The following is a 13171-nucleotide window of genomic DNA, read 5'->3' as shown; positions in this document are numbered from 1 at the left end:
GTTAAGAAGCGTTAATAGGTTAAATACACTATGTTTATCTGTATTTGTGGTTGATGTGTACCATAATTATTTTAAATTGTTCCCATTTTTTGTATTTTTGCTATATTTGCTGGTCATGGCCTGTAATAAATAACTTTGAAGGGGCAGATCCAAAAAATCAGCTATGGGAAATTTTTCAGCAAACATAGGGCAGAAAAATCTCTTTTTTAAAAAGACAGAGGGACTTTAAATCCCCCCGAGTTTTTTTTTCCCAAAGGAAGATCTCATGAGGGCTCATAGTAAGATCTCTGCTGCAATCTTGAGGCATTGCCAGCTACCCCAAATTTATTTTGGCAGGGCTAGATGCCAAGTACAAGCAATGTCTGGGTTGGGAGGCAAACACAACTGGTGTTCAGTGCTTGGCTCCCCTGGCTAACCTTTCCCTCCTGGTGGCATAGGAGGAGGTGTTGGGGAGGTGGGATGAGGGGACAGTGGGAGGGGGAGGGGGAGAAAAACAGAGGAGGAGGAAGTGGGAGAACCCCTGTTGGAAGAGGAAGGGGAGTGGAAGGAAACAGGTGGGAGGAGAAGGCAACAGGAGGACAGAATGGCAGTGATGGAGACAGAAGCTGGAGGATAAAGCAGGAACCAGCTGGAAACTCCCTCTCCCATCTTCTTACAGGTTCCCATATGTATCATCTGTGAGTCTGTTTGAATGTTTCAACTACAACACAGAATCAGTTTCAGTACACCCCCAAACACCCACCACCCCACAGATCCCCCCTCCCAGTCACAGCATCCCTACAATCTTGAACCTTGTATTATATGTACGTGTGTTATGTGCTAAGTGCTGTCAAGTCGCTTCCGACTCATGGCTACCCTATGAATGAAAGTCCTCCAAAATGTCCTATCTTTGACAGCCTTGCTCAGATCTTACAAAATGAAGGCTGTGGCTTCCTTAATTGAGTCAATCCATCTCTTGTTAAGTCTTCCTCTTTTCCTGCTGCCCTCAACCTTTCCTGGAAATAGAAAGCTCCCAATTCCCACGAATCATCAAGTCACAAAATCCAGCCAACTAGACAGTGATTAGCAGTGATTACTAACTACTTATTGATAATTCACAGTGGGTAGCCGTGTTAGTCTGTCTGCAGTAGTAGAAAAGGGCAAGAGTCCAGTAGCACCTTAAAGACTAACAAAAATATTTTCTGGTAGGGTAGGAGCTTTCGTGAGCCACAGCTCACTTCTTCAGATACAGCTAGAATGTGAATCCATCTGTCTTTAAGTAGAGGAGAGTGAATTCAGACAAGCATTAGTATAAAGACCTTGCATTCATGGCTCATTACCAATGCTGATTTCTCCACACCCATCTCTCACCTGGACATCACAGACTCTTCTGCATACCACAGCTAATTCCATCACGCCTGCTATTCACATTTACATACTGTTAACATTTACATACTAATGTTTGTCTGAATTCACTCTTCTCTACTTAAAGGCAGATGGATTCACATTCTAGCTGTATCTGAAGAAGTGAGCTGTGGCTCACGAAAGCTCATACCCTACCAGAAAATATTTTTTTGTTACTCTTTAAGGTGCTACTGGACTCTTGCCCTTTTCTATAACTACTTATTGCTATGAAGAAAATTATGCATCCCCCCAATCCAACTTTGGAGCATTGTTTCTTGCCCAATGAATGTTATGGTCCTTAACTGAAAAAGCCTAAGGACAGAGGGAGGGAAAAGGTATTGGTAACAGAAATTGTCAACCTTCTTCACTGTGGTTTCTATACTCAGTCACCCAGAAACAGTGATGTCAGAAGGAAATGTTTGTGACAGGGGACAGAAAAACTGAACATGGCAGAAATCCATCACTTACTGAACCACAGATATACTTAACCACTGGTCATTCCTGTTGTATTAAGAACATGTAGGCATTAACAGATGGGAAGGAGAGCAATATTCTATCCTCCTGTCCAGTTACCTGGATTTTGTGACCCGACAATTCACAGGAATTGGGAGCCTTCCATTTCCAGGAAGTAATTTTCAAGCCTGATTTTGAATCTCAATAATGCCCTTTTTCAAAGTTTTATAGTTTTGTTTTGCAATAGGAAAATATCTAATGTAATTATGCAACTTACAGATAGACGTTCCCTCTTTGTTATGCTGAACTAATTAGAAGAGCCTGACATAGATGTCATGGATTTGGCTAGAACCAAGTATGCGCACACACACAGAAAGGGAACTGGACTGTAAGTTCTTCTCCCTGATCCTGAATTATATGTACACCAGTATAAAACAAAACACAATAGTTATCTGATACGCAGTGCAAAACAAAGCACAATAGCTATCTGATAAGCAATCTCTTGTCTTGGCTACATAACCTCCTTTGTTTGTAATATAGGAAATACTTTTACTGTTTCCTCCTCTTTCATATATTTTCAAGGGATACAAGAAAGAAAGTAGGGAAACCAGAACACATCCTGAGTTGTTCTACATAGTTATAAGCTACCCGGCATTCATCTGCTAGCATCTGCCGGTTCTGTTTCTATTAGCATTTTGCCCAGATAATACAATGCCACCTCTCCATTTTCTAGAATAATTGGATATGTGTATCCAGACAGAAGGTCTATGAAAGATTTTCAAATTTTGTAATGTAGCTTCGAAACAGGCTCTTTTTATGCCCCTTGCCAGAGCCTGTATCAATTATGCATGTTGTGCACAGTTGGGGAGCAGAAATAAATTTGTGTGTGTGTATTTTGGATATCATTAACCAAGTTGCATCACTTTATCTTAGTGTCACCATCACTTTCCCCCTTACTGCATTTTCAGTTTCCACAGCATATGGCAATAAGGCGGCTAATGGGAAAACCAATTTTGTGTAACAGGATGATAAAGTTTTTCTTCACCCTTCTTTATGAGCATGTGTAGTTTTTCAGTGTCCTCTGATATGTGGTTTTTCCTCTCTGCATTTTAAGGTGGAAATTACATCAACAGTACATCATATATGGTGTGCATGGGAAAATGCTTTCAATATTCTGCTGAGCTTTCCTCCAAACATCCCTTTGGCGCAGGTCCCCATTAAGTTCCATTTATCATTCAAGAACAGGCTGAGAGGCTTGACCAGGGCTGAACAATGAATCAGGACCAGTTTGAGGTTTTGCTGGACCCTAGTCAGAGTGCCCAGGGGCCCCCTTCCCTCCTCTGCTTGCCAATGTGCCCCCCTACTCACACCTCCCTGCCAACTTGCCTGAATTCTCCACTCCCACTGCCCAGGTATCCTTCCTTTCTGCCCAGGTATCCTTCCCTCGTACTCATTTTCCAGTCCTCCCAGTGCTTGCACACCCTTCCCTGACAGTGTTGGGTAATGTGTGCTGTTGGGAGTGTGGGCCCCACCAGAAGGCCTGGGCCTTGGCAGCTGCCTCACCTCACTGGCCCTGCAATGAATAGGGTTGCCATCCTCCAGGTACTAGCTGGAGATCTCCTTCTATTACAATTGATCTCCAGCCGATGGAGATCAGTTTACCTGGAAAAAATGGCAGCTTTGGCAATTGAACTCTATGGCATTGAAGTCCCTCCCCTCCCCAAACCCCGCCCTCCTTAGGCTCCACCCCAAAAATATCCCGCTGGTGGCGAAAAGGGGCCTGTCAGAGTATCAAGTTTGTTGTAATAATCTGACAGTAACAGCTGTGTGAGAGCTGTCAGATCTTGGAGATCTGAGAGGCCAAAGATGATGTCAGCAGAAGCAATAGCCTTGCTGGTACCAAAGGGAACTGCAGGAATCTGGATCTGGGCAGTTTGCTGATGTAATGCTTGGGAAGGTCCACAGGTGGCCTAAATCAGATCAGGTGCAGTGGGTGTATATAAGGCTATGTAACTGTGCTTCTGTAACTCACTCACTCAAATACAAATCAATTACAGCCTGGAAGTAGTAGTGGAGAAGTGTACGTGATGTTATGTTTTATCTATGCACTGTAAATAAAAGACACTGTTTCTTATAAAGCAAGACTGCTGGTGGTTATGTCCTGGAGGAACTCCTAAACCACTTACTTCCACGTCAGGGCCTGGCAACCCTAGCAATGAATCAATAGCAAAAGTGGAACAGCGGTAAAACTGTGATTCCAAAGCTTGATCTGTTGGTTCTTCTGTTTAACAACAGAAATGCAGACCCCCCCCTCTCAGTTCTTGTACTTGTACATATTTGAATCTCCACTATGCCATGGAGGCTTGCTGGGTGACCTTGGGCCAGTCACTCTCTCTCAGCATAACCCACCTCACAGGGTTGTTGTTGTGAGGATAAAATTCACGAGGGGAGAATGATGTTGTGAGCTAATTTGTGTCCCCATTGGGGAGAAAATTAGGGTATAAATTACTGGGGATATGTATTCATTAATTTCACAACGTTGCACAGCCATAGAAGTGTGGTATTGTATGCAATAAAGAAATTCCAAAGAAGTATATTGCAAAAAGGTAAAACTTACATTTATTGAGGTAGATTCAATTCACATCCATGTTGTAGTCAAAAGGAGAGAGAGAAATCTAATCTAATTCCCTATTACAAGTGGCCAGCATCACATATGTGCAAGTAAAATGGCATAGCTTCTACATGAGAGACATGTAGATGAGTCCTACTCCTTGCAGATCCACAAGGAAAAAAAGAACAAAGGACACAGGAAAAGAAGGAGTGAGAGAGAAGTTCCTAGATTAAACAAACAGAAGTATCTCATTCATTAAGAAGATAACACATATACACATGCTGAGCCACTTTTTTGGGGGGGGCTGTCAAGTCACAGCTGACTTATGGTGACCCCATAGGATTTTCAAGGCAAGAGACATTCGGAGGTGGTTTGCCACTGCTTGCCTCTCTGTTGCAACTGTAGAATTCATTGCAGTCTCTCATCCAATGCTAACCAGGGCCAACCCTGCTTAGCTTCCGAGATCTGATGAGTTCAAGCCAGTCTGGGCTATCAAGGTCAGAGCTGAGTCACCTTACTCCAACATACATACATACATACATACATACATACATACATACATACATACATACATACATAAAGAAAAGGACAGACTTCACTATCGCTAGAATGTAAAATATTGTGGGTCGTTCCAGAGTATGTCCCTATTTGAGTAGACACTGGAGGCCATTTCTTACAATATATTTTGGACTTAAAAATTTGTAGAGGAAAGGATCCTTTCGTAGAGGAAAGGATCCTTCCCCAGACAGTGTTACCATGTTAAACAGGAAAATAATTCATATAAATCAATCTTAGGTTTACTTATTCCCCACTGAAATTATGGACCTGTTCATTGGAATTTCAGGAAACATTATGAGCTAATAATTTTGACTTGTGATTTCAGGTGGGTTTTGTGAGATTTACTGATATTCAAGAAATAGGTGATTCGACATTTGAGGAAATAATGAGAAACGCTGCCCCAGAAAGAATACCATTGTTTCAATACTTTTGGCTGAGACATGGTATTCAATGTATGTACTACAATCTGCTGATATATTTAGGCAACTAAAGAAGATGGAAAAGATTTTTACCACTCAAGGCCATGCTAAAGCATTGTTGGCTAAGGCGTATTCATGCCTGCAAGAAAATGATAAAATAAGATGGGATTACTAAAATAGATAGAAAATGGGTTTAGGGGTGTTGATTCCCATAAAAAGTTGGGGGAAAGCTTTTAAGAACATTACAAAGATGGCTATAAATATGGGAATTAGGGGGAATTGTGTAAAAATGTATTATAGTTGGCATCTGACTCCAGTCAGTTCAGTTAAGATTTCAGGAAAATCAGATTTCTGATGGAAATGTAATAAAGAAGAAGGTACTATTTTCCTATGGTGGATTTGTGCATCAGTACAGAAGTTCTGGAATTTAGAAGAAGAAGAAGAGTTGGTTTTTATATGCCGACTTTTTCTACCACTTAAGGGAGACTAAAACTGGCTTACAATCACCTTCCCTTCCCCTCCCCGCAACAGACACCCTGAGATATAGGTGGGGCTGAGAGAGCTCTAAGAAAGCTGTGACTAGCCCAAGGTCACCCAGCTGGCTTCATGTGCAGGAGTGGGGAAACAAATCCAGATTAGCCTCCGCCGCTCATGTGGAGGAGTGGGGAATCAAACCCGGTTCTCCAGATCAGAGTCCGCCACTCCAAACCATCACTCTTAACCACTACACCACACTACATAAAAAGATAGTGAATGTATACACACACCATTGATCTAACAACAATGATCTACCTATTAGGTGCAATCTCTCTGGGACTTCAGAAAACACTGTGAAGTTTTATTGAGACATCTAATTATTGCAGCCAGAATACTATTGGCTGAAGTCTGGAAGCAGCAAAAAAATCTGTTAATTAGACAATGGCAGCATAAGATTATGGCATCTGCACACACAAAAAATAGGCTTGTGTGTTTATTTCAGATATCTTCACAGGCTTTTTTTTTTTTTAACCTTCTCTTGTGTCTCTTTGTTTTTTCCCTTAAAAAATGGTGTCATATAGGTATTGATTTTATTTTTGAGTTCCCTGTGTTGAAGCACTTCTTTAATCAAAAGTAAATTATGTAAAGGCCATTTGGGTCATTCCAGCCAGCAAAATGGAAAGTGCATTTATTTTGTAAATGTCAGTGAAATCTGTGGATCAATATCTTTTTCCAACTTGGATTATATTTATGATTTTGTGTAAATTTCAGGCTAAATGTCTTGTTTCTGGAGCTAATTCCTAAGCAAAATGGCAGGTTGGAGCATATATGAACTCATTTCTGCATGAATGCCTTTTTACCTTTTTTTAACCCATTTACAATTGGAATATTCACTCAACTGCGTTTAACCCTAAGGGCCTTGGGCACATCTGTTTTTAGTTCATCATGGCCCACTCCAGCATTGTAACCTCCCTGGGCATGTTGACACTAGAGGGTAGATTCTGTGCTACAGCTCCTAACAGACGTTGCACAGATGGTCCACCTCAGGAATGGTCTCTGAAGCTAAGCAAACCATTACCTGGGTGAAACCCTGCCTGACAACTTCATGCACGTTATACTTAACTCCTTAAAGACACTACAAAATAACTAAATAAACCAGATCAATGTTGAAATCGTAGCCATTGACTATCTTACTAAAATGAGGTAGACATAACTACAGTACACTTCAGTTATGCTATATACAGTAAATAGGCGTCGGGGTGAGGAAATCATCACAAATCACAAACTTAATTTAGTGGATGAAGGGCGTTTTTTAAATTGAAAAACATCTAATGGATCCTTGAGCATGTTGATCTCTCTGTCTTTATGGAGAGAATATTGACTTGTTTCAAATCTCTTTACGCAGAGATTTTTACACAGTACGAGAGCAGCAGCTCCAGATCCAGAAATGAGTTGTTTCCTCTGTTCATATAGCAATTATATACTTTTTAATTAATGACAGAAATATAGTACTCCTTTGCCATAGAACCATGACTGATGTCTGCCTCTTCATTCATTTTACCAGATAAAATGAGTTTAGACCAACAACAATGCATCATGTATAAAACAATGTCCCAGTACTATCATATCAAGTGCCTCCTATCGAGAAAGATTATGTAGCAAGGGTACAGGTTCTCAAAGAAGAAAATCTTGGCCATCCCATACAGATATTTGCAGTACCACCTGGATCTTATACTCAGCTCGTGGACAGAGGTCACAGGATTCCATTGAAGAGAATCTGCAAGCCATTTCTATTCAATCAGAAAAGGTATAAGTAAACTTTATTCCAGGTCTTTAAACCTGAACTGTGATGTTAAATGTGCCTATGTGTGCAATTTCCATGCAACCTGGGCACTCATGGTAAATTGTCAGCAGGGTCCCTGAGTTTTTGGACACCTCTGGTTCAGGCATTCAAAATGGCTAGTGGCGCTGAAATCTCATGCATTTAAACATTACTGTATTGGACACGACTACAAGAGATTAAATAGGCTTCAGTGATGAGTGGTCTAGCAGCAAAAATTGTGGTCATCTCACAAGTGCTAGGAGCTGGTTTGTAGGGTTCAGATATGAGAATCACACCAAAACTGCAGCAAGCCTTGCTAATTAGTGCTTGAGGTTCTGGTGTATGTCGTTAAAAAAAAGCTGCCTTGCAACCACTGTTCTCATGCTCAGTATATGTGTCAACAGAGGGACAGTCAGGATCATCATAATTTTTTCCTAAAATGTTCCAGGCAAAGTTTGGTTTCATTAGAACAATTTTAGTCCACACTTAATGGCATGAAGTAAGGCCTGTAGAATATTTCAAAGCTGCCTAATTTGGTTCAGCTGGTGTGGGGAGGGAGAGGGAAAAGGTTCTGGTACACTAGCACAAGCAGAAAGCATAGGATGGATCCATACAGCTCTTTCACTCAGTGTCACCCAATCTCCTCTTTACTACAGTCCCCATGCCACATGACTTTTGTCCATGCAGGACCCATAATCTCCAGCACAGTATTTTGGGGTAGATCCCCAACGAATCACAACAACCACAACACATGACATTTATATAGTGCTTTAGAATGTGCATTATTTATTATTTATTTACAAAATTTTTACCCTGCCTTTCTGCCCTAATCATGGCTACCAAGGAAATTTACAGATTAAAAACATACATAATAAAAACATATCTTAAAAGCTATTAAAACCAAACAAAAATACATAATCTGAATACTTAAAACCAAGCTAAAATACACATACAGTATGATGTGTGTGCTATGGGCTGAGAAAGACTTTAAAAAGAAACCCTGTGCTCCCCTACTTACCTTGTTTACTGCTATAGTTTGAATGGTCCTATTAGCAAGAGCAATCATACTTCTTTTACTGCTGCACATTAAAAAAAAAATTAAAAACCAGAGTGACGGCAGGAAGCATAGTTTTGGCTTGGCTTCAGATGTCATCCCCTTGTCAAATTTCATCTATTGGAAATTATCAGGAAGTTATATTTTAGTAATATAAAGAAGAACTGCTTCCTTTCCTCACTCTGGTTTCTAATGGGTTAAAAAAAGAATAGGGGAAATGATGCAGAAGCAGCTGAGAGATCTATCATTCCAGCTAATACCCCATTTACAATTCCCTCAAGTTGCTGAAATGCCCATTCACCTTCACAGCCTATGAACAGATTGGCAAAACTGAGAGACCATTTCAGCTTTGAACTAAAGCTAACCCTGGTTCCTATTTAACACTAAACTCTTTCTTTCTTTCTTTCTTTCTTTCTTTCTTTCTTTCTTTCTTTCTTTCTTTCTTTCTTTCTTTCTTTCTTTCGTTCTTTCGTTCTTTCTTTCTTTCTTTCTTTCTTTCTTTCTTTCTTTCTTTCTTTCTTTCTTTCTGAGTAGTGAAGCATGGATCTAGAATTAAAAACCTGAATCCCCATCAGGGTTTATGAAGATTAAGATTTAATTAGTTTCTTTCTTAAGTACAGGATGTAATATCTGATTTCCCTAGCCTTTGTTGAAATGGCCCAACATGCTCTCATTCTTACAAACATATTTCTACCCATACACCAAAAAGAATTACTTCAAATCTCTCTCACCATCTCTTTTCAGAGTTGATGCTAAGTAGCAGCGGCTCTTACTGAGAGGTTCTTTACAATCTGACCTCAAATCACAATCAGTAAGGAGTGAAATTACTATATTAAAGATTCGGAGTTAATGTAACCTACTTCAGCATTTAGTGGGAGGAAATGCAAGCAAGCTAACTTGATACATGGCTTCTTTCTAAGGATGGGATCACAGGAGGCACAGTGGTGCAGTTTGGCATGTATGAGAGGACTTCTGTTTTATTGAAGGGATAGTTCCTTGAAGAATAAGAGGAGCTCATATGTCTGTTGTGAGAGAATAAATATAATGAGTGTCAAAATGAAAGAGACCAAAAGAGGATCAGATATTTGCAGCCAGGGAATTCTGAAGTGAGACTGTCAATTACATATTTCATTTAACAAAGGTAGGTACAACACCTCAAGGAGTTGCTGTATTCATTCTGTTATTACAGTGGTCCGGAGTTGGAACAGGTAGCAGCTAAAAAAGAATTTAACTTAGGAACATGGCAAAGAATGTGACTGATGTATGATAGAAGGCTTAAGGTGATGACTTTACAATGTACAGTTGTAAGTAACTTGAACATCACCCAAGGTGCTTTGGAGTTCATGTACACATGGCCCCAGCATAATCTTGAGGGCATGCTCAGTGTCTTCAGAAGAGTTATTCCACTGACAAAGGTGCTTGAGTGGGTGTCACCAATATGTGGATGATGCCCAGGTCTACCTTTCTTTCCTACCTAATTCCCATCTCTGGGGACTCTTGGCAGAGACTGATTTTCTGCACCCATTTCAATCTGGCTTCAGGTCAGGACTTGGAACAGAGACTGCCTTGGTTGCCTTGGCTGATGACCTCTACCAAGAACTAGATAGGGGACTGACCCTGGAAGTTCTGCTGGATCTCTCAGCAGCCTTCAGTACTATTGACTATAGTATCCTATTGAGCTGCCTTTTGGCACTGGGACTGGGGGGGCACTGTGTTACAGTGGTTCGAGTCCTATATGTGGGGTTACTCTCAAAGGTGGTCCTGCAAGATTCCTGCTCTGACCCTTGGCCTATAGGGTTCTTCAGTCTTTGATCTTATCCCATGCTATTTAATATCTATGTGAAGCCACTGGGGGAGGTTATCAGGAGGTTTGGGCTGCGGTGTCACCAATATGTGGATGATGCCTAGCTCTACCTTTCTTTCCTACCTAATTCCAAGGATTCGGTTGATGTTCTGAACTGGTCCTTGGAGTCAATAATGGGCTGGATGAATGTGAAAAAGCTGAAATGTAGTCCTGACAAAACAGAGGTTCTCTGGGTTAGTAGAAAGGCAGATAAGGGGCTTCAGACCTTTCCTGTCTTGGATGGTGTTAAACTCCCCTTGAGAAGCCAAGTTTGCAGTGGTCTCCTTAGAAAACCAGGTGGCTGTAGTAGTTGAGTGCTTTTGCTCAACTTCAGCTAGTGCATCAGCTGCACCTGTTACTGGTTCAGTCTGATTTAGCCACAGTGATCCACTGTGATCTAGCCACAGTGTAGTCTGATCTAGCCACAGTGTAGAATGGACTACTGCAATGTCCTATACATGGTGCTACCTATGAAGAGTGTTGGTAGTAGACAAATCTTGAAGAAGGTGTAGGTAGGATATAACGTTATTGGAAGCACATGACCCTGATATTACAGCAATTACACTGGTTACCAATCCACTCCCAAGCCCAATTCAAGGTGTTGTTTTTGACCTTTAAAGTCATATATGGCTTGGAACTGAGATAAAAGACCGACTTTTCTCCTGTGTTCCTGCCCAGGAATTAAGATCACAGAGGGATGCTCTCCTGACAGTCACTTCAATCAAAGAAGCCCATTTAGTGGGTTCATGAGAGAGGGCTTTTTCAGAGTAAGGTAAGGTAAAGGTCCCTTATGCAAGCACCAGGTCATTCCTGACCCATGGGGTGACGTCACATCCCGACATTTACTAGGTAGACTTTGTTTGCAGGGTGGTTTGCCAGTGCCTTCCTCAGTTGTCTTCCTTTTACCCCCAGCAAGCTGGGTACTCATTTGACCAACCTAGGAAGGATGGAAGGCTGAGTCAACCTTGAGCCAGCTACCTGAAACCAACTTCTGTTGGGATCAAACTCAAGTCATGAGCAGAACGTGGACTGCAGTACTGCAACTTACCTCTCTGCGCCACAGGGCTCCTCTTTTTCAGAGGCAGACCCATAATTATGCAACAGCCTCCCCAGGGAAGTTCTCCTGGTCCCCTCACCTTGAAGATGGTTTTATTTAGTTGAAGTTTTGTTTTTAAATGCTGGATTTGGTTAAGTTTACTAGCAGTCCTGAACTGTAATTTTAAATTTTGGTTTTTGTGTTTTTTATGCATTTAATCTATGTTGTAAACTGTCTTAAACTCAGTACAGAAGAACAGCGGCTAATAAATGTTTTAAATACATAATTCGTTAAAAAAATTAAGCTGCTCTTCAATGCTTAATTTCTCTCAAACTAGGAAACCTAGATGAGGAGCTTTTGATGTTTCATTAAAACAGTGATATTAGGGTTGCCAACTGCCAGGTAGTAGCAGGAGATCTCCTGCTAATTCAACTGATTTTCAGCCGATAGAGATCAGATCGCCTGGAGAAAAATAGCTGCTTTGGCAATTGAACTCTATGGCATTGAAGTCCCTCCCCTCCCCAAATCCCGCCCTCCTCAGGCTCTGCCCCCCAAATTTCCCGCCGGTGGCGAAGAGGGACCTGGCAACCCTAAGTGATAGTGGATTAGGAGCTCTTGACATGCTGTCTGTGGCTCTTCTGAGCACTTTCCCCCAATGTGGCACCTGCCCTATGTTTCAGGAAAATGGGCAGGGTGTTTGCCCAGAAGGACTTACGGTTGACCGGTGCTTCCCTCTTTGAAACAGCTGCTGTTTGAGGAGCAAGTAAGCTGCAAGCCTCCTTGAAGCACAGGTCTCATCTCAGGGACAAAAGTAAATATGGCTCTTTTGACTAATGGAAACTGCAAATGTGGCACTCCATGAGTCACAGAATGAGTACCACTGCTTTAAAAGTATACAGTACCTGGGGAAAAGTGCCCCGTGGTGCAGAGTGTTAAGCTGCAGTACTGCAGTCCAAGCTCTGCTGATGACCTGAGTTCAATCCCGAGGGAAGTTGGTTTGAGGTTGCCAGCTCAAGGTTGACTCAGCCTTCCATCCTTCCGAGGTTGGTAAAATGAGTGCCCAGCTTGCTGGGGATAAAGGGAAGATGACTGGGGAAGGCACTGGCAAACCACCCCATAAACAAAGTCTGCCTAGTAAACGTTGGGATGTGATGTCACCCCATGGGTCAGGAATGACCCAGTCCTTGCACAGGGGACCATTACCTTTATCTTTTTACCTGTGGAAATAACTTACTCCCACTAATCCCAAACTGAACTGCAATGCATAACAAAAGGGCATTACCTATTCACCAAATGAGACTTTGGGTGGTTCCACTCAAATCACCATCAATTGTATGTGCAGTGTAATGGGAGATCCATGTTTGTAACCGTCCGCAGCTCTTCCATTGTTTCACCACTATGCCCCCAATTTTACCAGGAGCTAGTTTGTTGCATTTCCCCCCCTATTGTTGTGTAGAGATGCCGCTTTGATAGTATGAATGGTCTTTGCACTGTTGTTCTTGGTTGATCCTTCCT

This window comes from Euleptes europaea, chromosome 2 (genome assembly GCF_029931775.1).
Source record: "Euleptes europaea isolate rEulEur1 chromosome 2, rEulEur1.hap1, whole genome shotgun sequence".
NCBI lineage: Eukaryota > Metazoa > Chordata > Lepidosauria > Squamata > Sphaerodactylidae > Euleptes > Euleptes europaea.
This window is presented reverse-complemented; position numbering follows the sequence as displayed.